The sequence below is a fragment of the Malaya genurostris genome, chromosome 2 (genome assembly GCF_030247185.1).
Source record: "Malaya genurostris strain Urasoe2022 chromosome 2, Malgen_1.1, whole genome shotgun sequence".
Lineage (NCBI taxonomy): Eukaryota > Metazoa > Arthropoda > Insecta > Diptera > Culicidae > Malaya > Malaya genurostris.
The window spans coordinates 106,740,755-106,766,708 of record NC_080571.1 but is presented as its reverse complement, the minus strand read 5'-3'; the positions used below and the strand labels follow the sequence as shown (position 1 = coordinate 106,766,708).

At 35.7% G+C, this 25,954-nt stretch overlaps 1 protein-coding gene across 7 annotated transcripts in view; it reads left to right on the top strand.

Moving 5' to 3' along the window:
* Positions 1-25,954, top strand: part of LOC131432679 (neuropeptides capa receptor) — a 348,242-nt gene that overhangs the window by 36,678 nt on the left and 285,610 nt on the right. Inside the window, exon 1 of one of the 7 annotated variants that reach the window (XM_058599106.1) lies at positions 21,114-21,134. The exons of the other annotated variants lie outside the window; for them this stretch is intronic. The gene's annotated coding sequence lies outside the window, so the exon portion shown is untranslated. Of the gene's footprint in view, positions 1-21,113; positions 21,135-25,954 lie in introns of those variants that run through there. 7 annotated transcript variants of the gene reach the window in all.

Here is a 25,954-nt window from a genome sequence, read left to right as displayed (position 1 = left end):
ACGTGTCGGAAATGGGTGACAATTTTGATTTTTAGTACGAAAAATGAGCCGGAGCGCCACCAAAGTTTTGAAGATGAAGATTTGGAGGAATTATTCGATCACGACCCGTTGCAAACGCAAGAAAAACTTGTCAATTCACTCGAAATTACTCAGCTTGCCATTTGACAACGTTCAAAAGCAATGACTATGATCCGAGAAGTATGCCATTGGATGCCGTATGAATTGAAGCCAAGGAGTAACGAACGCCTTTTTTACACGTGTAAACAGCTACTCCAACGCACTTAAGAAAAGTTTTTTTGGCATCGAATTTTTACTGGCGATGGCCGTTCAGAAAATTCATGGCCTGAAGTCATTTAAGGGTTAACCTGAGTTTGTTCTTAGGGTACATAAGCGTTTTTTCTTTCCTTTACGTTTCATCTTAGACTCGTCAGTGCAGAGCAGTTCAAATTGAACTGCTTAGTGCAAACTTGAACCGCTAAGCAGACATAAAGTTAATGCTATTTGCAAAACACTTTTTAATTATCACCGAAGCGCCATGTCTTTGCTGAATCGGTCAGAATTGGCCGAAAATAACGTTCAGCAAAGACATAGCGCTTCGGTGCCAATTAAAAAGTGTTCTACAAATAGCATTCACTTCACGTCTGCTTATAAAGGGTGATTTTTTAAGAGCTTGAGAACTTTTTTAAACAATAAAACGCATAAAATTTGCAAAATCTCATCGGTTCTTTATTTTAAACGTTAGATTGGTACATGACATTTACTTTTTGAAGATAATTTCATTTAAATGTTGACCGCGGCTGCGTCTTAGGTGGTCCATTCGGAAAGTCCAATTTTGGGCAACTTTTTCGAGCATTTCGGCCGGAATAGCCCGAATTTCTTCGGAAATGTTGTCTTCCAAAGCTGGAATAGTTACTGGCTTATTTCTGTAGACTTTAGACTTGACGTAGCCCCACAAAAAATAGTCTAAAGGCGTCAAATCGCATGATCTTGGTGGCCAACTTACCGGTCCATTTCTTGAGATGAATTGTTCTCCGAAGTTTTCTCTCAAAATGGCCATAGAATCGCGAGCTGTGTGGCATGTAGCGCCATCTTGTTGAAACCACATGTCAACCAAGTTCAGTTCTTCCATTTTTGGCAACAAAAAGTTTGTTAGCATCGAACGATAGCGATCGCCATTCACTGTAACGTTGCGTCCAACAGCATCTTTGAAAAAATACGGTCCAATGATTCCACCAGCGTACAAACCACACCAAACAGTGCATTTTTCGGGATGCATGGGCAGTTCTTGAACGGCTTCTGGTTGCTCTTCACTCCAAATGCGGCAATTTTGCTTATTTACGTAGCCATTCAACCAGAAATGAGCCTCATCGCTGAACAAAATTTGTCGATAAAAAAGCGGATTTTCCGAATGGACCACCTAAGACGCAGCCGCGGTCAACATTTAAATGAAATTATCTTCAAAAAGTAAATGTCATGTACCAATCTAACGTTTAAAATAAAGAACCGATGAGATTTTGCAAATTTTATGCGTTTTATTGTTTAAAAAAGTTCTCAAGCTCTTAAAAAATCACCCTTTATATACAGGTCAAATTGAACTGCTCTGCACTGCCGAGTCTAAGACGAAACGTAAAGAAAAGGTTATGTTCTGTATATGGTGGAACTAGTTGGGTATTATGAGCTGCTGCAACTGAGTGAAAAGATTGCGGTGGAGGCCCACCGACAACAATTGAACCGGGTTTTGCAAGAAAAAACGACCACAATACACCGACAGACACGAAAAAGTGATTTTGAAATATAAAAATACTCGTCCACATGTTGCACCCACCGCCAGTAGAAACATACCTAGAAATGCTCAAATGGAAAGTTCTATCTAACTCGCTGTATACCTCAGACAGTGCTTTTTCCAATTACTATTTGTTTCGGTCGATGCAGCATGGCCTGGCTGACAAGCACTGCTCCATTGTAATCATTTTTGTCACTATACTTTCAAATTTTGAAATAAAACGGCACGATCTTTTTTTATACTCCTAATAGATATAACAGATCGACTGAAAAGTTCGTATCGTTTCTATGAGAGGGCGCCACTAGAATTAAATCCATACCATTTTCAGTTAGTACAAACCTTCAAAAGATACGTGTATAACTTTGACAGCTGTCTGATTATTAGTTTGTGAGATATTGCATTTTGAGTGAAGCTACTTTTGTTATTGTGAAAAAAAATGGAAAAAAAGGAATTTCGTGTGTTGATGAAACACTACTTTTTGATGAAAAAAAGTGCCGCCGATACCAAAAAATGGCTTGATGAGTGTTATCCAGACTCTGCACCGGGCGAAGCAACAATTCGTAAGTGGTTTGCAAAATTTCGTACTGGTCATATGAGCACCGAAGACGATGAACGCAGTGGACGTCCAAAAGAGGCTGTTACCGATGAAAACGTGAAAAAATCCACAAAATGATTTTCAATGACCGTAAAGTGAAATGATCGAGATAGCTGACAATCTAAAGATATCAAAGGAACGTGTTGGACATATTATTCACGAATATTTGGATATGAGAAAGCTTTGTGCAAAATGGGTGCCGCGTGAGCTCACAATAGATCAAAAACAACAACGAATTGATGATTCTGAGCAGTGTTTGGAGCTGTTATATCGAAATAAAACCGATTTTTTTCGTCGATATATAACAATGGACGAAACATGGCTCCATCACTTCACTCCGGAGTCCAATCGACAGTCGGCTGAGTGGACTGCACGCGATGAACCGAACCCAAAGCGTGGAAAGACTCAACAATCGGCCGGTAAGGTTATGGCGTCTGTATTTTGGGATTCGCATGGTTTAATTTTCATCGACTACCTTGAAAAGGGAAACACCATCAACAGTGACTATTATATAGCGTTATTAGAGCGTTTGAAGGACGAAATTTCAAAAAAACGGCCTCATTTGAAGAAGAAAAAAGTTTTGTTTCATCAAGACAATGCACCGTGTCACAAGTCGATGAAAACCATGCTGAAATTGAACGAATTGGGCTTCGAATTGCTCCCTCATCCACCGTATTCTCCAGATTTGGCCCCCAGTGACTTTTTCCTGTTCTCAGACCTCAAGAGAATGCTCGCTGGTAAAAAATTTAGAAGCAATGAAGAGGTAATCGCTGAAACTGAGGCCTATTTTGAGGCAAAGGACAAATCGTACTACAAAAATGGTATCGAAAAGTTGTAAGATCGCTATAATCGCTGTATCGCCTCTGATGGCAATTATGTTGAATAATAAAAACGAATTTTGGCAAAAAAATGTGTGTTTCGATTAAACGATACGAACTTTTCAGCCGAACTGTTATTCGGGTCCATACAGAATGATTTGAGTAATACACACAAGCGTATTTTAACGTTTGTGTCACTTATTCGGTAACATTCGCGGAACCGAAAGTAATAATTCTTACATTTGAAATGGATCACTGAACCTGCTACAGGTAAAATAATGCGGATAGAAAAAGTGTGACTTGGCAGTTACGTCACTTATACGATTATATCAGCGGAACGAAGAATTGTCACCATAAGCATTGTGAATTAAATAACCTAATAGTAGCTTTCAAATGCATTTAAAAATTTCAAATTAGATTCAAGAATCTTCGAGACAATTTAGTGTGCTGAGAACAACTCAAAATTTATCTAAATTCGATTAACCATCTTCGAAACCATTAAGCTGTTAGGAAAAAGTGCGGAGTTAGTCTTATACCGTTTCCATTATATTTCCAGAACCGGAAGTGATAGCCATTTGATCGTCGAACTAGATCAAAGAACTAATGTTATCTTGAACACTAGCAAAAGCTTGTTGAAATCGATTATGCCATTTCGGTGAAATATAAAATGAGTTGCACACATGCAAAAATTTTCCGATCTCGTAAAGCTGGGTCATATACCAATCGATTTAACTCGACGAACAGAGCAAATGTTTGTGTGTGCCTGCATGTGTGTACAGAATAAAGAGGCGTAGATTTCAAAGATGGCTGTACCGATTTCGATCAACTTACTCGCAAATGAAAGGCTTTCTCGTCAGTCAGAACGCTATTGTTCTTACTTTTCGATCCGTTTTTAGTTATGCAAAGTTTTAAGTCAAAAACTGCAGTTTTTTTATTTTAATAATATCTGTCACAATCCACCTTGGAAAGAGAACATGTTTAAAAACTTAGATTTCCCAGTGTAATACCTATCAAACAAGCTATAGTTTGTTGAAATTCGTTCACTTTTAATGATATTTTTGTGAACGCGGCTTATACTATGTTCACACCTGCAGAAAATAACACGTTTTAACGATAGTAATATAAAGTTAAAACCTATCTGTTCACACTTGTATTATGTTATACGCATGACATATTGTTTGTTATTAAGTTTGTTTATAAACAAACCGCAAAATGTTTATGTCGCAAATATTAAGCACTTGTTAAGAAGATAAATTACTGTGGAACTTTACTGGGTTCCGGAATTCTCATAGAATAGCTTGTAGTATTTCGGAATAGGAAAATCTACAGTGAAAAAATTGACGATTGCATTCCCGGTTTCAAGAAGCATGGTTTTTCACAATGCCTCGGAAAAATTGGTAAAAATATTATGTCAATCGCTTCAATTTTTCCACTTCTTCACTCAGAAAGTTTTCTTCTACGTATTAAAAAGTCGTTTTTGGCCATTTGGTGCTTTTAAATGTTTATATCACGTTAGTTGTCAACGTTTCGAAGGGTATTTGCTTCGAAGCTTTGGCCATTTACGTGAAATAAACATTTTTTGCAATAAATTACCAAAAAAGTCATGTCTTTAAACAGAAAAGCAAGCATGGTTGTTCAAGTTTCCTGTTCTGTTTTGTCATGGCTACTCTGATGGAAAACTGTTTCGATAAAAGCGACGACACGACCTGCCACTCGTCTATTAAAACTGTATCGCAAATTTAACTACCCCTCAGTAACTGGTAATGTCAAAACTAAGTCGTTTGAAAAAATACTGAAACTGGCAACAAGTGCTAAAAATTATTCATTTTGAATAACAGAACCATAGTTAGCAATGTTGTTCTGTTGAAAAATAGATAAATGACTTTATCAGAAATGTTCCAGGTAAGGTATTAATGAAATATGCATTGCCGACAGCTTTTTAAAATCATTATTTATTTTTCAGCTTACCCGTTCGGAAGTCGAACATCATGTTCGTAGCAACTAAACAGTGTTGCTCGATAAGATTGTTTTTTTTTATTAATAACGAGAGATCGCTCAATTTCAAGCCGAATATTCTGGTGTCTGATCGTGTCGTCTAATACGATGATGCCCACAATCAACCACCATATAGTCAATTAAATTCCTGAAATAACATCACCGATCATCAAATCGGATCGACTGTTGCGAAAAGATTCTATAATAAAAATGAAAATAAACATTTACGCGTGTTCTGCAAAGAACATAACTTTTCTTTTTCACTTCATTTGTTTTATTATAGTATTTGAAATCTATTCGAGAAAAAGTACACTTCTGAGGCACCTGCTTTGGCAAAATTATTTATTCAGCATCAGATATAACTTTTCGTCCGCATCAAAGTGAAGGATAAAGTTATTTTTGTCTAGCTATTGTCCAAAGTTTACTCTTGATGAAACTGAAAATACGAACATGTCATGAGAAGCGAAGCTCTTAATAAATACTTACTTGTACATCGAGAATGCGATCGATTCACTAGATAACAGATATATTTTGTTTGGTCTGTTTATAATCCGCATTCATAAATTATCTACAGTGTTAATTGATAATAATAATACGAACAATTCCGCACACTTTTTTCAAACTGTTTGTTTATTAATGTTGGGGTTACTTGGTAACTAGTTCGTAAAAACTTAAACAGTGTTGCACGAGAAGATTATTTTTTTCATTATCTAGGGGTCACTATATTTGTGGTAACTGGCAGTAAATCTTTAACGGACAATTTTAATACCGATTTTTCTTCGGAGTGTCTGGTCGTGTCGTCGATAAAAGCTTATCAATTGACATAGTCGAAAAATGACGGAAAATGCTAGCAGGGCCGTGCTTGACTGATCATTATATCAGTTATATCATGTTATTTTGGGAAAACATGTTTTAATGTGACGTTTCTGAATATGGAATAACACGGAAGAAAATCATGTTATTTCGCTTAAAACATGAAATCAGAGTTAAAACTCGTTTTAACTCGTAGTGTGAACATGGTATTAGCCTACTTATCTTATCGTTTTCGTTTTTAAATTGCACTACACCGGTGTAGCGAAAGCTGCACTGAAACCGTTCGTTTTTGCCAATTGCACTACACCAGTGCTACACTTTTTCTGCATCGATACCACTGGTGTAGTACTCATCAAAAGTTTGGTGTAGCTCTGTGCAATGGAATCGTTTATTGTAGTCAATGGTTACTGTTTATGTTTTCGTCATTTTTGTTCGTTTATTCATGCCATGGTGTAGCACTGCACCAGTGTAGTGCAAATTAAAAACAAAAACGCCATTAGAAGAAGATGTTTGAGTAGTTTCGAGCGCTACATGATAAAGCGATGGAAGCAAAGTTCAACTCAATTTCAAAACCTTTTTATAACAATTTCAATTCATTGTTATAACTAGATCGATTTAAATTTAGAAGAAAGTTCGTTATATGCAAATTTATTTCTTTTAATCTGCAGAATTATATTTTGGTGTCTAAATGACTATTATTTTTATTGAAAACTTGAAGTTGGCGAATGTTGGTAAATTGGTTTAGCCGTGGGATTTATTTAATAGTTTAAAATAAAATTAATAAAATTAATAAAGATGCAATTTTTTGCTTCTGGTTTTTCGGTTAGTTGGTAGTACTCCATCGATTTCCTACAACTTTTTCTTGGACACCATTTTAGTACATTTTATAGTTTCACAGTTATCAAATAAAGTGAAAAAAGTGAATGAAAAAATACATATATCCTGATTTTTGTATTGAGTTGAATCGGTCTTTTCATCCGTGCAAAACAAATGGTTTACCATTTTATAAACGCGTACCAAGTTTCGATCAAATTAAAAAACTACAAGGATCAGCCCCATAGGGTTGTTCGAGCCATTGATGTGGAACAAGGCAACCAAAATTTCTAATGATCTACAATCAAACAGTTCAATCAATCGTCACACTTTTGAATCGACAATTGCACGATAGTCTGCTTAGATTGATCTTGATTAGGAACCAACACCGAACATTGTTTGTCTTAATTTGTATATCTCAAATGTATGCAATTATATCTTTGTACATACTTGCGATCAGTGATGTCAACCCTACGGATTTATTCGTAGATCTACGGATTTCTTTCTTTTCTACGGATCTACGGATGAATCATATGAAATCTACGGATTTAGCATTATTTTACACGAAATCTCCCGATCTAGCATTATATCTCTTGATATCAAAGGAAAATAATTAAATATTGTTACATCGTCTGCATATTTTTTTTGCTTGTCTAATCATGCATCTAATGTGCTAATCATGCATCTAATGGCGTTTTTCATTGAAAAACACTGGTGGCGTGGATTGCTCTGGTTTTGCACTTTCGAGCAGAAATCGCAATGAAACACCATCAGAATGTTGCATTTCTGCTCGAAAGTGCAAAATCAGAGCAATCCACGCCACCAGTGTTTTTCAATGAAAAACCGCATAATAGTCATCGATCTGTCATTATTGGAAGCCTGCCTTTGTGGATTAGAGCTTAAAGCTATTTATGTAAATGTACTAGTATAAGTACACTTGAAACCAAATCTACGGATTTGACTTCAACGAAAAGTGGCATCACTGCTTGCGATACGAATTACGATATTTCTCGGTTAATTTTTCAAAAGGGCGTATAAGCAAGCGACAGTTTCTCTTTGTTTACTTTCTCTTCTATTAATTACCAAGCGGTTTTCACGTTTATCACTCAACCCTTTGCATGAAATGATACCCGAAACTTTCGACTTCCAAACAAAATAGTGATATCAAAGAAAATCTTTTTAATCACATCACTATAATCGAAAGAGAGAGTGATTAAAGAGAAACTGTCACTTGCTTATACGCCCTAATGAAAAATCAACCGAGATTTAAGCTTCTCTTCGCCAAGCTTTTGTTCAAGTTTTGTATGCAAGCAGTTATTTTTATCGCGTTAAGTTTCTCTACCATTCTGTGATTTCGGTTTAAGCGATAAATTTTTTCTCATTATCAATCGAGTTCATCTTATATAAATTATAAATTAATCTTAAGCACTCAAAATTTACCCTAGGGTAGTTGTCAATTTCTAATTTCTGGCACAAGATGAGAGTTAGCTATAATTTCGCTTCTATTTATAGATTCGCATGCTTCCAACAGACCTTTGATATATCGCTTACTCCTTCAAAACTTGTCATGGCAGGGAAATCCGGTAGGTCGGAGAGCAGACAAAGTAGGACACTGCTTGCTACTGATCAAAATTTCAATCATTTATAAATAGGGCAACGGCTCCCTATTTCATCTGAGCTCCTATTTCCATCTCATCCCTTCACCTCATAACTTTGAACATGAATAATATTTTACAACCTACCGGAAGCAAACTGTGAAATGTTTTAAAATGATTTGAAAAGCTATTGTCACACTTTCCTATTGAAAGAAATGGTTTTAAATTCTTCGGTGATCATTTTTTTTTCATATAAAATAAACTCACTTTTCAATTTAGGACACACTTTCGTCTCAAGATTTACAGTTCGTCATGTTTCTGAATATCTACTAATCGATTCGTCTCAAAACATGATCACTATTTCGCACAATTACACTACCATTGAATGCTGGATGACTTCATAATTAGTTATGTTCACTTGCCACTTGTTTAGTTAACGATTAAAAACTTCAAAATTTACCCGACAAGCAATAAAAGTCTTCAAAACTATGAGATGAAAGTTTTTCACTTCGTTCACTTGATTGCGCTTTGTTTTCATCTCATTTGGTTTCGCAAAGTTGCCAAGTTATCTCATAATGTTACAAAACAAAAATTGTTTATCTTCTTCAAATTATCATCAAAAAGTATGTTTTTGGTATCCGTGACATTAGTTTAATTATATTATTGATATTAATATTTCAATAAAACTGTTTCTGCTTCGAATATTACCAGAAAGAACGTGTTAAATACTAATGAAATAACCATTGTGGCAAATCGAGTAGCACTGGTTTCATTCCGCTATACGCCAACATAACGATGTGAAGTGTGTGTGTGTGTTTCATCGGCTGTGCACAGAGATGCCAGGTATTTTCATAGAAAATATGTATTACTTTGCATAGAAAGTCTATATCTGTTCTATCTGTTTTCACTAATAAAATGATGTTAAAAGATAGTTCTTTAGATCTCCGTAAGTCATTGCCCCATTAATTAGATAATTCAACGAGTAAATTTTTTACCAATAATAATAATGTGGAAAAATCCTGGTGGGTACGGTTGTATCGTTTGAGTTGTATATGTGGCAGCGGTAAGGCAGTCGGTCACCAGAATGTCTGCAAGCCATATTTTTCCAGCTGACAGCGTTTAGTCAGCCATCTGGCAGCCATGCGAATGCGGGTGAGAGTGTAATAGTAGAATATTTTGTTTTGATTGCTGTCGCTATTGCTAATTTATAGGATGAATAAAAGATCAACGATAGGATGGATAAAAATCCATTGAGATGAAATTAGGAGCAGAGTAGTGAAAACATCATTAGTGTTTTTAGCTGTTTTATAAATATTAGTTGAATTTTCAAGGAATGTGAATCAATTTTCAACGTGGAGCAAGGCGAATGAAGCAGTAATATGAAATAGTTACAGTGATTTTAGTGGCTAAATCGGGGTTTGAAGGCGACGTCCTTACAAATGAGATGAAATAGGGAGCCCTTACCCTATATCATGAAAATATGTGACTTGATACATTCAAATCGAAACTTAGAAATATCTCCAATCAAATGATGAAATAATATCAATAATTGATACAAAATAGACTGAGCTGTAAGTGTTTAAAACCTGACCCCATTTCTACGTGTATTTTTCCTTGATTTTCTGATTTACATCACTATATAGAAAATAAAGATGTGTTCCACATCATAAAGTCGATTCTGATTTTTCCACTTTTTCTGCTGTTAATTTCGGTAATTGCTTTATACGAAATCGCTGAATTTTATCCGATTCTAACTTCCGGTACTGTATAATTCCAGGTGATGAGCTTTTAAAATTCCAAACTGTCATATGAAATGAAAATAACAAAACTGTAAAAAATATTTAAATTTGGACTCAAGACTATTCCAATTTGTAACGAATCGTTTTCAGTTATACTGATTTCTGGATTTCGATTTCGAAAGTACCGCAAATAATGTTCAACAACTCCAAAGCCTTACTCACTCCCGTTTTAAGTGTTGAATCTAGTATTAAATCATTAGACTCAACAAAAGCCTTCTGCCAAGTGCATTATGTTTCATGAGGTTTATAAAGCAAAAGGAAGAATCAGCTTATAGGAAACTATCATATACCTGTGTTGAACTTATTTCAAAATTATTCAAAATTCAAGAAAGTTTTAAAGCTATACGATCAACATTAAATTAACTGAATGAGAAAAGTTTCTGCGTTTTTTTCTTATCGTGAATGTACATTTAAACATATTAAAATTTTAAATAAATGTATAAATATTTCAGTGATACGAGTATCAATAACGAATAATTTTTTTTCCGAATATTTGGTTGATTAATGGAAGTTTTAGGACACTCAACTGATAATCCAACTTGTGGTTCGGCGCTGACTAGAAGCTCATGAATAAACAAAACCATCCCTAAGCCCGCCATTGTCATTCATCTGGGTCTGTATTTACTCGCAATCTACAAATCAAAAACGTCATTGTCTGCTCTGCTGGTGCGACTTAACTGAGCGATGTGTGCTGATCTTCGTACCTCCACCTGCTTCGTTAATTGTAATAAAGATAAAACACCGAGATGTCCCTTATCACGGCGGTGCGGTGCTTAGTTGCGGCCTTGGTAGACCCTGTGGATGTGATTCTCATTTTCATATGGAATGAAGTCTGACAATATCTTGATTGCATAAATGTGTGCCTGTTCTTGGAAGTTCCTATCGGGAGACAGAGACAGAGAGAGTGGGACAGCGATATAAGCTCTTAGTTTGTATAATGTTGGAAATAAACCTGACTTGCAAACAAACCGGTCGACCGGGCGGCTGCGTGCCCTTCGTGCAACTTGGGCCTTCCGTAAGCGTAAGTCAACAGGCAAACAGGGCTGAAGTGGATTAGTTTGAACATTTACTTCCCTTCTAGGACTCCCATATCCCAGCCTGACAACAAGCGAATCGATATCCAATAAATTGTTGAAAATAAAGTTATTAATATTATAAATTGTTTTAGACGATAAGCTTCTTTTTCACTTGAACACATTGCAGTGGAAAAACTTTCCGAAGAATTCTAGATATTCGTTGTTAGCGCCCTTCACTGCTATGAAATATCTAACTTTAGCATAACAAAAGCAAGTTTAACGAATATTATTACCAGATTTTTTTCCCCCTCACTAATAACGTGGCTTCATAACACCATCACTTGATATATAATTTATTATTATCTATTCGTCCACAGCAACCGAAATTGCTTGCATTGAAAGCATTCAGAAAAGATTATGTTCAACCGGATAATCGGAGTAGACTTCTAACGCATGAAATGAGAATTTGAACTCAAGGCGCGAAACTAGCAAGTCTTCCAACGAGGCCTGGCTTATCTCATTACCTATTCAGTTGTTTATCGCCACTCTTCGTTCGTTAGGTTGGCAGATGCGATGGTTTTGCAAGCTCGAATATTCAATCAAACTAAAGGGTTTCTTTATACTATTTGCACGTTTTAGTTGGAATAAAGATATCGATTTCTCACAAAGCGATCACCATCGTGTTGAATAGTTGATTTTTATGCTTTTTGGATGAAAATCTTTCTGTTTCTTGCTTAGGATTATTTGTCAATTCATGATACAAGGAACATGTAGTCGGGAATTGTTTTTTCCGCATCTTGTAGTTGTACCCACCGACAAATCTTATTTGTCGAAACCAGAAAATTTAACTGAGGAACAAATTGTTTCAGGTGGCATGTTTTATTCTACAGTCTGCATCCTTGTTTTCAGTGAAAAGTGCATTTTAAAAGGGAGACAGCGATAACTGAACTCTCGATCAATTCTAGCAAAACAGAGAAAAAGCTTGAGTCATTTAATATCTGAACCCGAGCTAATAAAAGTCATTTTCATTGACTGAAAAATAGACGAAAATGACAAGAAATTACTGTCACTCTCAGCTTCGCTTGCAAACTATGAGAACGAAATCCATGTCCAGTCAATGACATAAGCGGGACAGTAGTTTCAAAATTGTATTTTTTCTTTCATTTGCCCTTTCAGTCATTTGCAGTTTTCAGTGAAAATCCCATAGTATGCAGTGTCGATACTCATCCAAAGCTGTGAGAATTGAAAACGACAGAAAAAGGTTTCACAATAAGTTTTAACTGTTGGTGCTCGAATTTGTAGCAGTTTTGGTTTCCAAAGAAGTTCTGGGATGTAGTTACTTCGATTTGCCATATTTTAGTCACTTTTTATAGCCAAGCGTCACATATTTTCAATACATCGATGAAAGAATGAGAATTGAAATTCTGCTGTTGCTACCTGTAGACGTCTAAGACAAGACCTGACATCTGGGGGGGCTGCTTTTGTTCCAAAATGGACCAGTTTCTGATTGGATGATTTTGATGTTGCCACCTGCCCATTGTGAAAAGACAAATCTTTTGCAGGGTACGCGAGCAATGATGCCAAGTATAAAGAAAATCAGAAAACAAATTTATTAAAATGTATAATTTTAGCTCACCAATGAAAATGAAAATTTTCGGAGAATGTTTCACTTTTTTTTCAATTTCATTGGTAATAAATGTTTATAGTGGCAGGACTGTGTAATTAAAATAGGCATCAAGCCGTTTTTCTTTTTAGTGAATTAAAGTGTAACCAAAAAAGATTTGTTAAATTAGTGTAAACTCGAAAGTGTGTTTAGTTTTACGAGAAGAATGAACTGTTGTGTTCCACACTGTGGTCGCATTAAGAATTTCTATCCAAACCTGACTTTTTCCGGTTTCCAAAAGATCCGGTAATACGTCAACAATGGATTCGATTTTTCGTTCAACATGAGATATTTCGTGTTTTGTCATCAAAGCTCAATTAATTGTTTTTAAGCATTAATATATAATAAAGAAATGCATTCACCAAAACATGTTTTATGTTTATTTCGAATCAAAAACTTAAAGTCAAAAATTTAAATGTAATATTTTTTTCCTAGCATAGTTATTAAAAAAATCTGTGAATATGGCTACACTGTAGCCGATACGTTGGTATTTATTCCACAGGGCGAAAATGACGAGAAGGATGATTCGGAAGGAAGAATAAGAAGCCAGTTGTCAGGTCTTGTCATAGGTAGACGTTAGTTTGGTTTCGTCTTGTCACAGAGGAAAGAGTTGCGTTGGCAATTGTTATGCTCTCTCATTTTTTCGATGAGAATCGAAAATGCTTCGCCTCTCTTCGTTTGTTCTGGTGTCGGTCATTTACGAATGAGACAGTAAAACATTGAAAATGAGACTACTGGAATGATTTCTTTCATTGAGAATGCGTGACAATTTTAAGCTCTGATCTGAACGCAAAAAAAACTTGTTATTCTCGGAAACATGTTACTAAAATAACAATGTCTAGTACTCAAAATGACGGTCATTTATTGAAATTTAACGGAAAAATAGAATGACATTCATTTGCATTTAGTTCTCGAACATTTCTTCGAATATCACTCATCATATTTTGACCACAATTGTGGCTAACATGAGCAATCATTTTGTTTCAAATAGGCTATTGTCATCTCTTTCACATCCCAAGCAATGACATCAATCAGTGCCATCAAAGAGAGACGCATATCATCTCAGCAATAAAAAATCGGTATGGTTCATGCAACATAGAATGCAATGCAACATAGAATTTTACTATTACCACTAACACTATTCTAACTATGTGCATATAACCTTTGTAAAGGTTGTGTCTATGAGAATGTCTGTAAATGTTCCATATAAAGGTTTTGAAATATTGTAACCTAGTATGTGTAGGTATGTATGTATGTATGTGTGTGTGTGTGTGTGTGTGTGTAAAATAATCTTACAAGGTTTTCTCGGAGATGGCTGAACCGATTTTGACAAACTTAGAATCAAATGAAAGGTCTCGTGGTCCCATACGGAATTCCTGAATTTCATCCGAATCCGACCTCCGGTTCCGGAGTTATAGGTTAAATTGTGTTCAATATTGTACACCGTCACTTAAACCGGCGAAACATAAAACATTTTATAAACTGGTCTCAAAACTACACAAATCGATAGATTATCAGTAGGCAACCAAACAAACCGATTCCGGCTATCCTGGTTCCCGATATCCAGTTCCGAAAGTACCGGAAATAGTAGTCATATATACCAAAATGGATCTCACTCACTTTTCTCAGCGATGCACAGTGATGCAAAAGTTATTATTTTCCTGCACTGTATAAATTTTTTTTAATTCTCAGATAAGTGAAGGATTACGGTTTAAAGTATAAAAGTTGTTGAATAAGAAATAATCTCTCCATATCCTCTCAAAGATAGGGTATTGTAAACTTTCTTTTCATCTTTCCACACAAAATATATGGCGCAATGATGATGTTCTATATAGAGTTCTATATAGGTAGGAAAGGGCTGCCACTGTTCAATAGTATTTGATTTTATAGCATATTTTCTCTACTTTTCATAAACTACTATGTGATCCTGCACATCTCTGCACTTGAAAAGTTATTTTCAATTGTTTGCGGGGTCGACAGTAAAAATCACGAAGACAAGGGCTATACTTTTGTAAATGAAGTCGGTGCGAGAAAATTTAAATAAACGGCTATATGATAAATAAAATCAGGACATGTATAATATACATAACATGAAACACCTATATAAATGTCGTTATATAAATATATTATATCAGGCATTGGAATAAATTAGTAACGGTTTTTCTGCTAAGTTTCATGATTTTTAGTCAGAGTATCATTGCAGTACCGTTTTTCAAAGTATAGTCCATCGATACTGTTAAACTTTCTGTCATCTTTCTGGTAAGACTCGGATACCACGTTTGAAAAATTTCTTTTCCTCAGATACGACAAATGAATCGATCCAAATTTTGGTGGTGTCATAGTTTTTGAAACTGACCTGACAAGTTATGCGCCATGCATTGGAACAATGTCTGATAAAAATTGGCGGCTGGGGCAGAACTTTTTATTGCAGCGATTACAAAAAAAATCTTTTTCAGCTTTCGAAACATGGAGTCTTGCATTGTCATGAAGCAAAAATATTATGCTATGAACAGGGCTGGCAATAATCAACTCCGTACTTCATCATCACCGAGTTCAGCTCACCTGCAAATCGGTTTCAGAAGCATCGCTGAGCGAGTTGAGTAACTGGGTAACCATTTGTGTACAGAAAACATCGTCTCAACATCGTAGTGTCAAGCAATCAGCAGATGAGCGCTGAGTGTACATCAAATATTAGAACCCACTGAGAGGCGATTTTTGCGTTGTGATTTGATGTGTTTGTACATCAACACATTGAATCAGATTCTTGTGACACTGTCTCGCTTGTATTCCCCATCCACCAGAGTTGCCATGAGCGATTCGACTTTTGTTTTCGTACATTAATGCACGTGCTCGTTTTGAGTACAAGCAAAAACAAAACCGAAAATCTGGGTTTTGTTGGCAGCTCAGTGGTTTAAGCATACACTCACCGGTGTAGCTCGGTACGGTGATGCCAAACTCAGTACTCACTTTTTAAAACTTGGAATGAGAGTTAAATGCTAAGAAATCAAAACTGAGAACCATCAATACCATCATAATTTGATGTCAGCGGTGCTCTGTATAGGTGAGTGTGTTTGTTTAGATCAGTGATGAGTTTCATCTTTACCATCATTTTACGGATTGCATCGTAAATCATTAGGTGAGCTGATTAATAGAAAAAATCGAATCTTATGAGCGAGTTTTTGCCACCCTTGGCTATGAAGATCTTCATATTGCTTTCGTTTTTCATGCAATGCTCTGTCCAAACGCAGCAAGTGTAATATGTATATGGAACCAGTGATCGTGTTACCTAATTTGAGTAGATCTTAATAAATAGCGCCCAGTTGATCCCACCACATGCACTTTTTCTGTTTTCTGGAACTTTCTTGTAGTCCATATAAAAAATTCCCAAATTTGAACCACGAAAACCACTTTATGCATGTTTGCTCAGCGTCATTTTTTCGTCATTTTCCATTTTGCATAGTTTAATAAGATACTTTAACATAATAAAAAACCACTATTATTAGTAAAGCGGTAATATTCAACCAAATTTTATTTTGTACTTGTGTTTGCGTTCTTTCATAAAGTCGAAAAACTTAAAAAATACTAAATGCAGAGCATTTTCCAAAACTCAATATTTTTGTTAAAAACAGAAAAAAAACTCTTTTTTGATTGTTACTCTCTCATCTTTAATCATAGTGCAATAAACTACATCAGTTGTATGTTACAACATATCATATTAAGATAAGCCCTTCTGGAGAAAATTAATGTTTTCAAGATATAAGGAAGAAGTTTTTTTCTCAGTGTATACATTTTCCACACAGGTTTAATCATTATTTGAAACATTAGTGAAAGCTCCTAATCAATCACGAAATAAATTAAAATACACAAGTTAATTTAATAAAAAAGTCGTCATTTTCGGGTCCATAGCGAACGGTGCCTCATGTCACTTTTAGGTGGATCGAATATTTTTTCATACATTATCAAGATGGAAATATATTTAGAGACCATAAATTATTAAAAAAAATCATCCAACTGGCGTTTATCGACGTATTTATGGCTTTTGCCATCTTTTGTATGGAGAGGCATCACTGTGCGATGGTTTGACCGATTTCCACAAACTTAGATTCAAATGAAAGGTCTTCCGGTCCCATACGGAATTAATGAATTTCATCCGGATCCGACTCCCAGTTCCGGATTTTTTGGGTAAAGTGTGCTCAATATTGTACACCGTCACTTAAACCGGTAAAACAAAAAACGTAAAAAATTTTCTAACTTCTAAACTCGCCGGTAAGAAATCTCGCATGAATGAAGAGGTTATCGCTGAAACGGAGGCCTATTTTGAGGCAAAAGATAAATCGTTCTACAAAAGTGATACTAAAATGTTACAGCAGCGCTGGAATGACTGCATTGGTCTTGATGGAAATTACGTTGAGGAATTAAGTTAATTTTGAGCCAAAAAAGCCATGTAGTAATTATGTGTTAAGGTCCACCGACATTTTTTTTAAATCAATGATGTTGATCTATGATACTCGAAAGCAAAATTTTTTTATATGTAGTAAATTGATAATGGGTGATGTAGATAAAATTTTCCCCAAACCTTGTAATATGAAAAGAATCATAATAATGGTTTAAATTCACCGCGGTTGTCTGATCGCTTGTGACTAACACATCTCATGACTGGCCTATTTTTTGCCGACACTCGGAAGTGCTTTACAATCGTATGAGTTATTACCCGAGAGATGATGTTATCGCGATTTTAACCGCCTGATGCAGGTATTCCTTCGCCTTTACTAGCGGTAAATGTTTGTCAAATAGGCTGCCGCTGTTGTTGCAGTTGGATTAAATTATCACACTTGATGTCTCTCTTTGCGCAGTGTCGAATGTTTTTTTTACTCTTCTCCTGAACTGTGTTGCGCGAGGAAACTTCGGGATCGAGATGAACGGAGAGAGTCGCTAGTTGGAAACGCGCGTGCGGGTGAAAACCCGAGGATTTGATTATGGCCCAATAATTCTTCCAGGTGATAAGAACGTGACTTATGCTAAGCCACCGTTAGAGCAAAGTATTGGTGTGTTCATTAGTCAATGTCACATTTTAAAATATATGATAGTGGTTTTGGAGCACACTTGATTGATCCTGGAGTTTGCTACATTACATAAAGATGTAAATAATAAATTGTTATGTAAAGCTGAATGGTATTGAAGTGTGTTAGGAAGATGGCGCTAGTTTTGCACAAGATCTAAAGGGTAGAGTTAAGTCCAAGGAGTGGGTTGAATAAAGCAAGTTTTCAAAATCAAGTGATAATTCATTCTCTGAGAATTTAAATAACATACGATTTTCAGTCCAATTCCATGATAATTCTTATCTGTTTTTATTCTTAAGTTTTTGGGTTTTTGCTGCATTACACATATTTATTAAATTGATTCACTTCCAACTTTTTTGATACTGCCTTCTGTTTCCAAACAAAAAGAACAATGAAAGTGCGAAAGCTAACTTGCTGTGTTTGTAGAAGTTTTCAATTCGTAAAGGATATAAATATACGAAACTCGAAAAAAATTCAATTCGCGACCTCCTTCAAACATTCACTTGTGAGGAGAATAAAACTTTTAAGAAAGATTGAGTGCCTTCATTATTCATTCTTGCACTACCGTATTCTAACGATTAACCTCGTTTCGTATGTGCAATCCGGCATCGAATGCTGGCGTGTTCAATACTGTCTGATATAGACGATTTATGTATTCTGCATTTAGTTTGCTATTGTTTGGAAGTACCGCTTAGAACGTTTCACGTCTGACGCATTCAATTTGCGTGCAATAATGAAAAGTAAGTCAAAACATGATTATTTCGCAGTTCGAATGAGGCTTCTGACTTGAGTCGGGACGGTTTGCTTCTTTATTAATCAATCAATGCTGTCAACTTTTCCAGCTTTGCTCAAAGGAATAATCATTATTTAATCTCGGTACTGATAGCAACCGGTGTTGGAAACCCGGCATATGAGATATATAACTCATATCAAAAGTTTAACAGACAATATGCGTAGAAGGAAAAAAGTAAAATATCAAGTGTGACCGAGAAAAGTAGTAGGCGTTGAGTTCGAAGGGATTACTTGTGGAAATTTTTCCCATGGTAAAATCGATCGAAATTTTTTTCTCTGTTCTCTTGTGTGCTACTGTGCGAGTTGTCTGAATATCTTGGAATTTTACATTATTTCCACGTCCAAAATTGGAATATTACATATTTTCCTGAACATTGCGATTAAAATATTATGGAGAATCAAAAACGCAACTTCAGTGGAGAACCGGGACTGGTTGGCCGAATTTTGTTTTCGAAATTCCTGTATTTCTGATATTTTTTCACGTATGTAATTTTTTCATACTTGGTCGTCAAAAAGTGAGATAACGAGGCTCTCCTATCTCATGCCTCCCCATGTGCCTATGATGATTCGGTCAATAAATACGGCGTCGACTGGGTGCTATCGTCTTATGCGTTAGTAGCAGAATGAGAGGGTACGAAATGGTTTACGAATTAAAGCCTGTTTGACATGGTATGGTGTGACGCAAAATATTATTATGTTTTGTTTACATTATTCATAATATACTGGCGGACCCCTGCACAATTCGTAATGCAATTATATTAGATTGAATGTAGAAATCAAAACTACTTATCAATTTTAATGATTATTGAAGAAAAAATCATTATAATGCTCTATGATAGTGGCCCCAAACTTTTTTATATTGCGCACAACAGGACAAAATATATATAAAACCGATGGTTTGCCGAGACGCGTACAGGCAGCTTACAGTTTACGCTACAGACTCATAACGATTATTGATTGTAACAGAAAAGTTAAACGAATGAGAAAATTAGGTTCAAATTGAAATGACATATCAGTGGGCATCATTGGAATGCGTGGAATGAAAACTTTTTTTTTTCAAATTTTCCATTCAAAATTGTTGACAGTTTTGAGCTTTAAACCTTTTTCTGTACTTGTTCCTCTATTCTCTGCACTTTATTTTGTACTTTGTGTGCATGTTTCTGTAATTTGTGTGTTTGTTCCTGTACATTCTGTGTTTGTTCCGCAATTTGTTTCTGTATTTGGTCCTGTAACTTTTGTACTTATATCTGTACCATCTGCTCATTCTGTACCTTTTTCTGCACTCAATTGTGCCAGTACTTCCCATACTTGTTTCCCTCATTTCTGTACTTGGTTTTGTACTTTCTGCACTTGTTCCTCTACCTTCTTTATTTTTTCCTGAACTTAGCTTCTGTACTTGTTCCTTTTATTTCTGTACCTGTAGCTGTTCCTGTGAATTTCTCACAGTTCAAAAATTATCTTTGGATGGAAATTATTTCGAATACTCTTAATTTAGAATAATCGAACGATCCTCATGATTGCTCGAGATTAGTGAAGTAGAATGGTAGAGTGTTCTGTAAAATGAATCATCTGACAATTTCTCGTGCGTAATAAAACAACTAGCCGTGGATTTCCGGTATGTGTCAACTATCAGGGACAATACTCATCGTCAGCCGAGGAGTCAGCAAATCTATTCGTGTCTTTCTTTCAAAGTGTGCTATACCTAGGATATCTTTCACCGAACGTGAAGTGTACGAACATCTTTGTACTCTTGACAGTACAAAGGGAGCCGGTCCGGATAGACTCAAGCCGTCGATCGTAAAACAATGTTCATCGTCGTTGGCATTACCTGTGTCCGTATTTTTCAATCGATCGCTTGCTGAGAATACTTTTCCGACGCAGTGGAAGAAGGCTTTGATTTTACCAATACACAAAAACGGTAATGTTCATAATGTCACTAACTACAGATTCAGATTCAATTCTGAGCTGCATTCCCAAAGTTTTTGAAAGTATGCTACTAGAAAGAGTTATGTGTCGACGCTTGCTAGCAAAATGGAAAAACGATAACAGATCGACGCGATTTATGTTGACTTTTCGAAAGCTTCCGACTGCGTACCACATCTACTTGCTGTTGAGAAATTGAAACGAAATGGCTTCCCAAACTGGCTAACCTCTTGGATTTTTTCATACCTTACCAATCGTAGTGCATCTGTTCGACTTGATTCTTCGTTTTCAAGCAGTTTCATTATCACATCTGGAGTACCCCAAGGATGTAATAGATGTGATGTCTTTTAATACCATGTATGCTGACGATCTAAAAATTTATCGCATCATCACTACGCTAGCGGACTGCTGTGCTCTGCAAATGGACATGGAAAGGATATTGACATGGTGTGACAGAAACGGGATGAAGGTGAATATAGAAAAATCAAATGTTATTACGTTTTCTCGTATACGCTCGCCTATTGTGTTTGAGTACGCTATGAACACCATCCCAGTTGTACGAGTATCATCTGTTAAGGATCTAGGTATCATTCTCGATTACAAGCTTCGTTTTACGGAACACTACTCAACGGTTACTCCTAAGGCATTTGCAGTACTGGGACTAATCAAACGTGTAACTCGAGACTTCACAGACGTTTATAGTCTAAAGACACTTTACATTTCCCTGGTTCGGAGCATCCTTGAGTACGGAGTTATTGTGTGGTCCCCATATCACTCCATTCATATCGATCTTATCGAACGTGCTCAAAAGAGCTTTTTGAGATTTGCTCTTAGACGAATTCCTTGGCAAAATCGTTTCCAACTACCTTCCTCTGAACATCGCTGCGCTCTCATCAGTTTGCCTACTTTACGTGATAGACGAATCTTCCTACAGCAACTATTCGTTTTCGACTTGCTCTCAAACAACATTGACTGTGATGCTCTTTTAGCTAAATTGGATATCAACGTTCCAAGCAGATTGCTACGCCGAATGGATTGCTTCCGATCATCAGTTCATAGAACGCAGTACGGCCAAAAAAATCCACTGCACGTTTGGTGTCAACAATTCAATAGCGTTTTTAATTTATTTGATTTTAATATTAGCAAAGAGACTTTCAAACAAACAATAAGATTGGGATTAAATTAGTATAAGTCTAAGTCTGTGCGAAATTATTTTTTTTACTCGAAGACAAATAAATAAATAAATAAATAAATAAATAAATTGTTTTTGATTCGATCTCGACATTCCCCAATACAGGTACACACGTACACTTTGCACTTTAAAGCAGTTTGACAGTTTATGAGCAAGAGAGTGAATCTTTCGAACAGGTAAAACATGTTGATGAGTTCCCAAATCTCGGTTCCATCGATGTAATTTAATAACAGGAGGCAAACGGGATGGTTCGAGTATATTGTACGAAACTGTTCTTAGCCACTCAAAAGCAAACAGTTTGAAATATCGAAGTACTCTGGGTTGATATAATTTGGATTGTGTTTGGACCAATTGAAGATGTAACCGAACTTGCAATTTGAAGCAATTGACGAAATTTGGAGGTCGTTCCGAGAAAAATTTACACCAAATCTCGTCCAAAGAATCCGTCATAGGTATAGCATAGGAAATGCTTATGCAAAATTTAAGCCGAAAAAAAAACAGAAAACATCTTCCTAATTCGAATAGAATTGTTCCAAAAAGTAGAGAGCCGAACAGTTTTGGTGTTTTAGTTAACGGTGTTAATTTGAAGTGGCAGCACACCTCAATCCTGTTGTCTTTGAATAAAATTTCAGCGCATTGTGACAGCAATAATTATATCTATTGTAAAGATAGGATTCACATTTCTGGAGTTTTAGGAAAACAACGAATCATAAAAATACGTTAATCACTTTATTTTCTTATAGTCGTTCTATGATTTGACTTGACGGTACTGAACCAAAATTTATATATCGGAATATGGAAACCTGTATGCTGTTCATTTGGCGCCCTTACTTAAGGGCTGAGGACAGTACCGTGAAGTGGTAGGTTTTTTGCTATTTTCTCGTTTCAAATTAAATTTTCTTGGAAACGGTGCAGAATATAGAAAAACCCACCTGACAATGTCTTCGAAATTTAGTTGAGAATATTCTGTGAAATTTTCAGAATGATTCATTGAGTTTAGCGGTCGTGTTGTATTTTTTTCTGACTGAAGAACTGCTGAAAATTGGAACTCTAGGAAATGCATACCTCTACTTGTTCATCGAATATCTCGGCTTTGAAGGCTTGTATCATAAATCTACCGTAACAAAGTCTAGATAATTTAGTTTAGATGCGATTAGTACATACAAACATATATGTTATCGCGATAAAAATAAAGTCTTGTATTTTTCTGTGAAACAAAGTCAGTTTCAATGCATCCACCATTTTTTTCGCTTTGGTTTCCTGATAGCATTCTGGAAAAGGAGAGAGAAATAAAATTGGCTCGACAAGGCTGCCAAACACAATTGTTTTAATTCAAATAAAACATCGCGTTATTTAGAATTTTTCGCGTGAAAAAGGTTTTTCAAATTTCATTTGATTTTAGTGTAAATAACATGAACAATCCTACTAAGTCCGATGCTTTAGCGCCTAAGGACTCTTTGAGTATGTACTGAGACTATGGAAATGCTTAAGAGATGTTCCAAGATCCAAGAACTGCTCAGAGTATTGTCCTTAGGGTCTACACTGTGTCACAGCAAGAGCTACAACGGCTAATGCCTTTTTAGTTTTTGGTGCATACTTTTAGAGCTACACATTGCTTACTTGTCTATTTATAGCTGTTCCAGGAAGGTTCCCTGTTATCCAATAACTTCAAGGTGTCAAGATCTACACGAGCATTCAGCACTCTATGTATAGTTTTGCAATGCTGATTATAGTCGTATTGCTACATACTGCTTACTTCACAAGTAGCAAACAATGTTCTTGTATTGCATTTCTTAACTATTCCTGCAACGATTGTGTGGTTAGAAAAGCGTACTTTGCTTGTATGGCAACAAGTTTCTTGTTTGATATGTTTCACAGCAGTAATATTTGTTAACTTAAAACTGGCGATGAAACTGTTCAAGTGAACATATTGTACAGTCAGTTAATAAAACTTATCTGGAACATAATCCTTTCAGGTTGAGGTTTGAGTTGGTTTCACAAGCAGTAATATGAATGATTTTCACATTTGTTACAAAAACACGTGAAATTACTTATCTAACACAATTGTGAAACATATCAATTTTAACTAGTTCTAACTGCTACTTGGGTTGTGAGTTTTGATCTTTTTTCGGAACATTCCCAGTCGTCCAAGAACTTCAGTAAGAACAGGTCTACACTCAACATCTCTCATCTACACGAACATTCAGCAGTTTATGTATAATTTTTCAATGCTGTTTATAGTTGTAGAGCTACAACTCCAGGTAGTTTTTGTATGGCCTAGAGCAATCACAATTGTCCTTTTGATCGCATGTACCATCACGAATACGGACCGAGAACAATAAGGTCGTTAATGCACTTTGTTACGCTGGTAGATCTTAAGGCCTGAACTCCAGGTAGTTTTTGGATGGATCATCGGTTATGTTGGTAGATCTTATGGATTTTTTCGAAGAAGTGTTGGAAGTGCAAGTTCTTCTACAGATCTTATCACAGATTGTCTCAATTTTCTGTGAACAGTATACCGCACCTAATAGTCATATGAAAGTGATTATATACAATATTTGTTTTTCAGATTCTTGAATGCCCACGACCCGAAAGAACTCGAAAATATTGTACACGTATTTTTTTATTTCAATATGGTGCGAGGAATTTTCGAGATATGATTTTTGAAGACTCGCGTTTACAAAAAAGAGCCTTTTTCAACAGCCTATACTGTAAAATGTAATAAAGATACAAAAATTCATCCGAGACTTGAAATGTGCGTCTTTTCCTTAGCTTCCCAATAAACGATTTCATAAAACAACCTTTATAGTTTATTCAATGAAAAAAGTTAAAAATTAATAAATAAATAAATTTAAACTTGGGCCTAATTTTTTTTCATTTTTTATTTGAAAAAAGAAGTCTTAGGAGTTTAACTCAATCTTGGCAAAGTTTCAGAGTGGAAAGATTAATACTTTCGGAGTAGTGAATTTTTCAATCACGACCCGCACGCGCGAAGCGTACCGCAGCGCAACTCGCTCGGATATGGGCTCAACTTGTCGACACATGTCGCGCCACTGATCGAATCCTAATTGTGACAGTTTATTGTTAGCAACGTTTCACTTAAGATCGCGGTCCTTCTTTCTTATTTCTTTCTTGAGAAATTGACTTTTTGCAAGCAAATGATGTTTTGTGTGTACCGTTTAAAATTGTTTGACATCAATTAGTATTTCAGGGGAAAATTGTTTTTCTGTAGAATATGAATATTCATGATTTTTAGTATAAAGATATCAAAAGTTTGATAAAAATTTGTTTATACTTTTTGTTTTCGGAATCGCAATTATCTTTTTTTTTCCCAAGAGATTCCTTACTTTCGTAAGAAAATATCTTGATGTGTTCATCGTAGACTGTTACGAATACTCCAGTTTTTTTGGAAAAAACAGTTAAAATTCTCATTTTCTCGGATTTAGTTGCATCTTTGGCATGAGAGATAACCGGAGGAAGGCAAATATGATTCATTCTAAAAATACAGTCGATATTTTAAAATTTGAGAAATGAAATGTTACAATGTAAGTAAATGTAAGAATTATTTCTATATAGTCGCTGAATATAAGGAGTGTTTCGAAAAGTAGTTAGCAACATTGATTATTGAATAAAAATGCGAAAAGAAAACATATTTTGACATCAGTTTTCGGTATATAGTAGAAAAATGACATTTTTATCCATTTCACTGATTATATTGAAAAAAATCCTAGTTTCTGTGAAACGCTCGTACTTTGGACTTGACATTCTTCATTAAATTCTGCACAGTTACTTTTGTGACTTTTCTGGTGGCAGACGTCCAGTTTTTTTTAACTCCTGCATGTTTTGGGACAGTGTACCTTCCTTCCGAAAGTGCCGCTTGACAATTGCCCAATACCTTACAATTGGTCGAAGATCCGGGCAGTTCGGTGGGTTGATGTCCTTTTCCACGAATTGTACACTATTTTTTGACAATCACTGTAGAACGGAGTTGGCGTAGTGGGCTGAAGCCAAATCCGGCCAGAAGAGAGAAGGAGCCTTATGCTTTCTGTACAGTGACAGCATTCTCTTCTTCAAACATTCTTCCTCGTACACCTTGG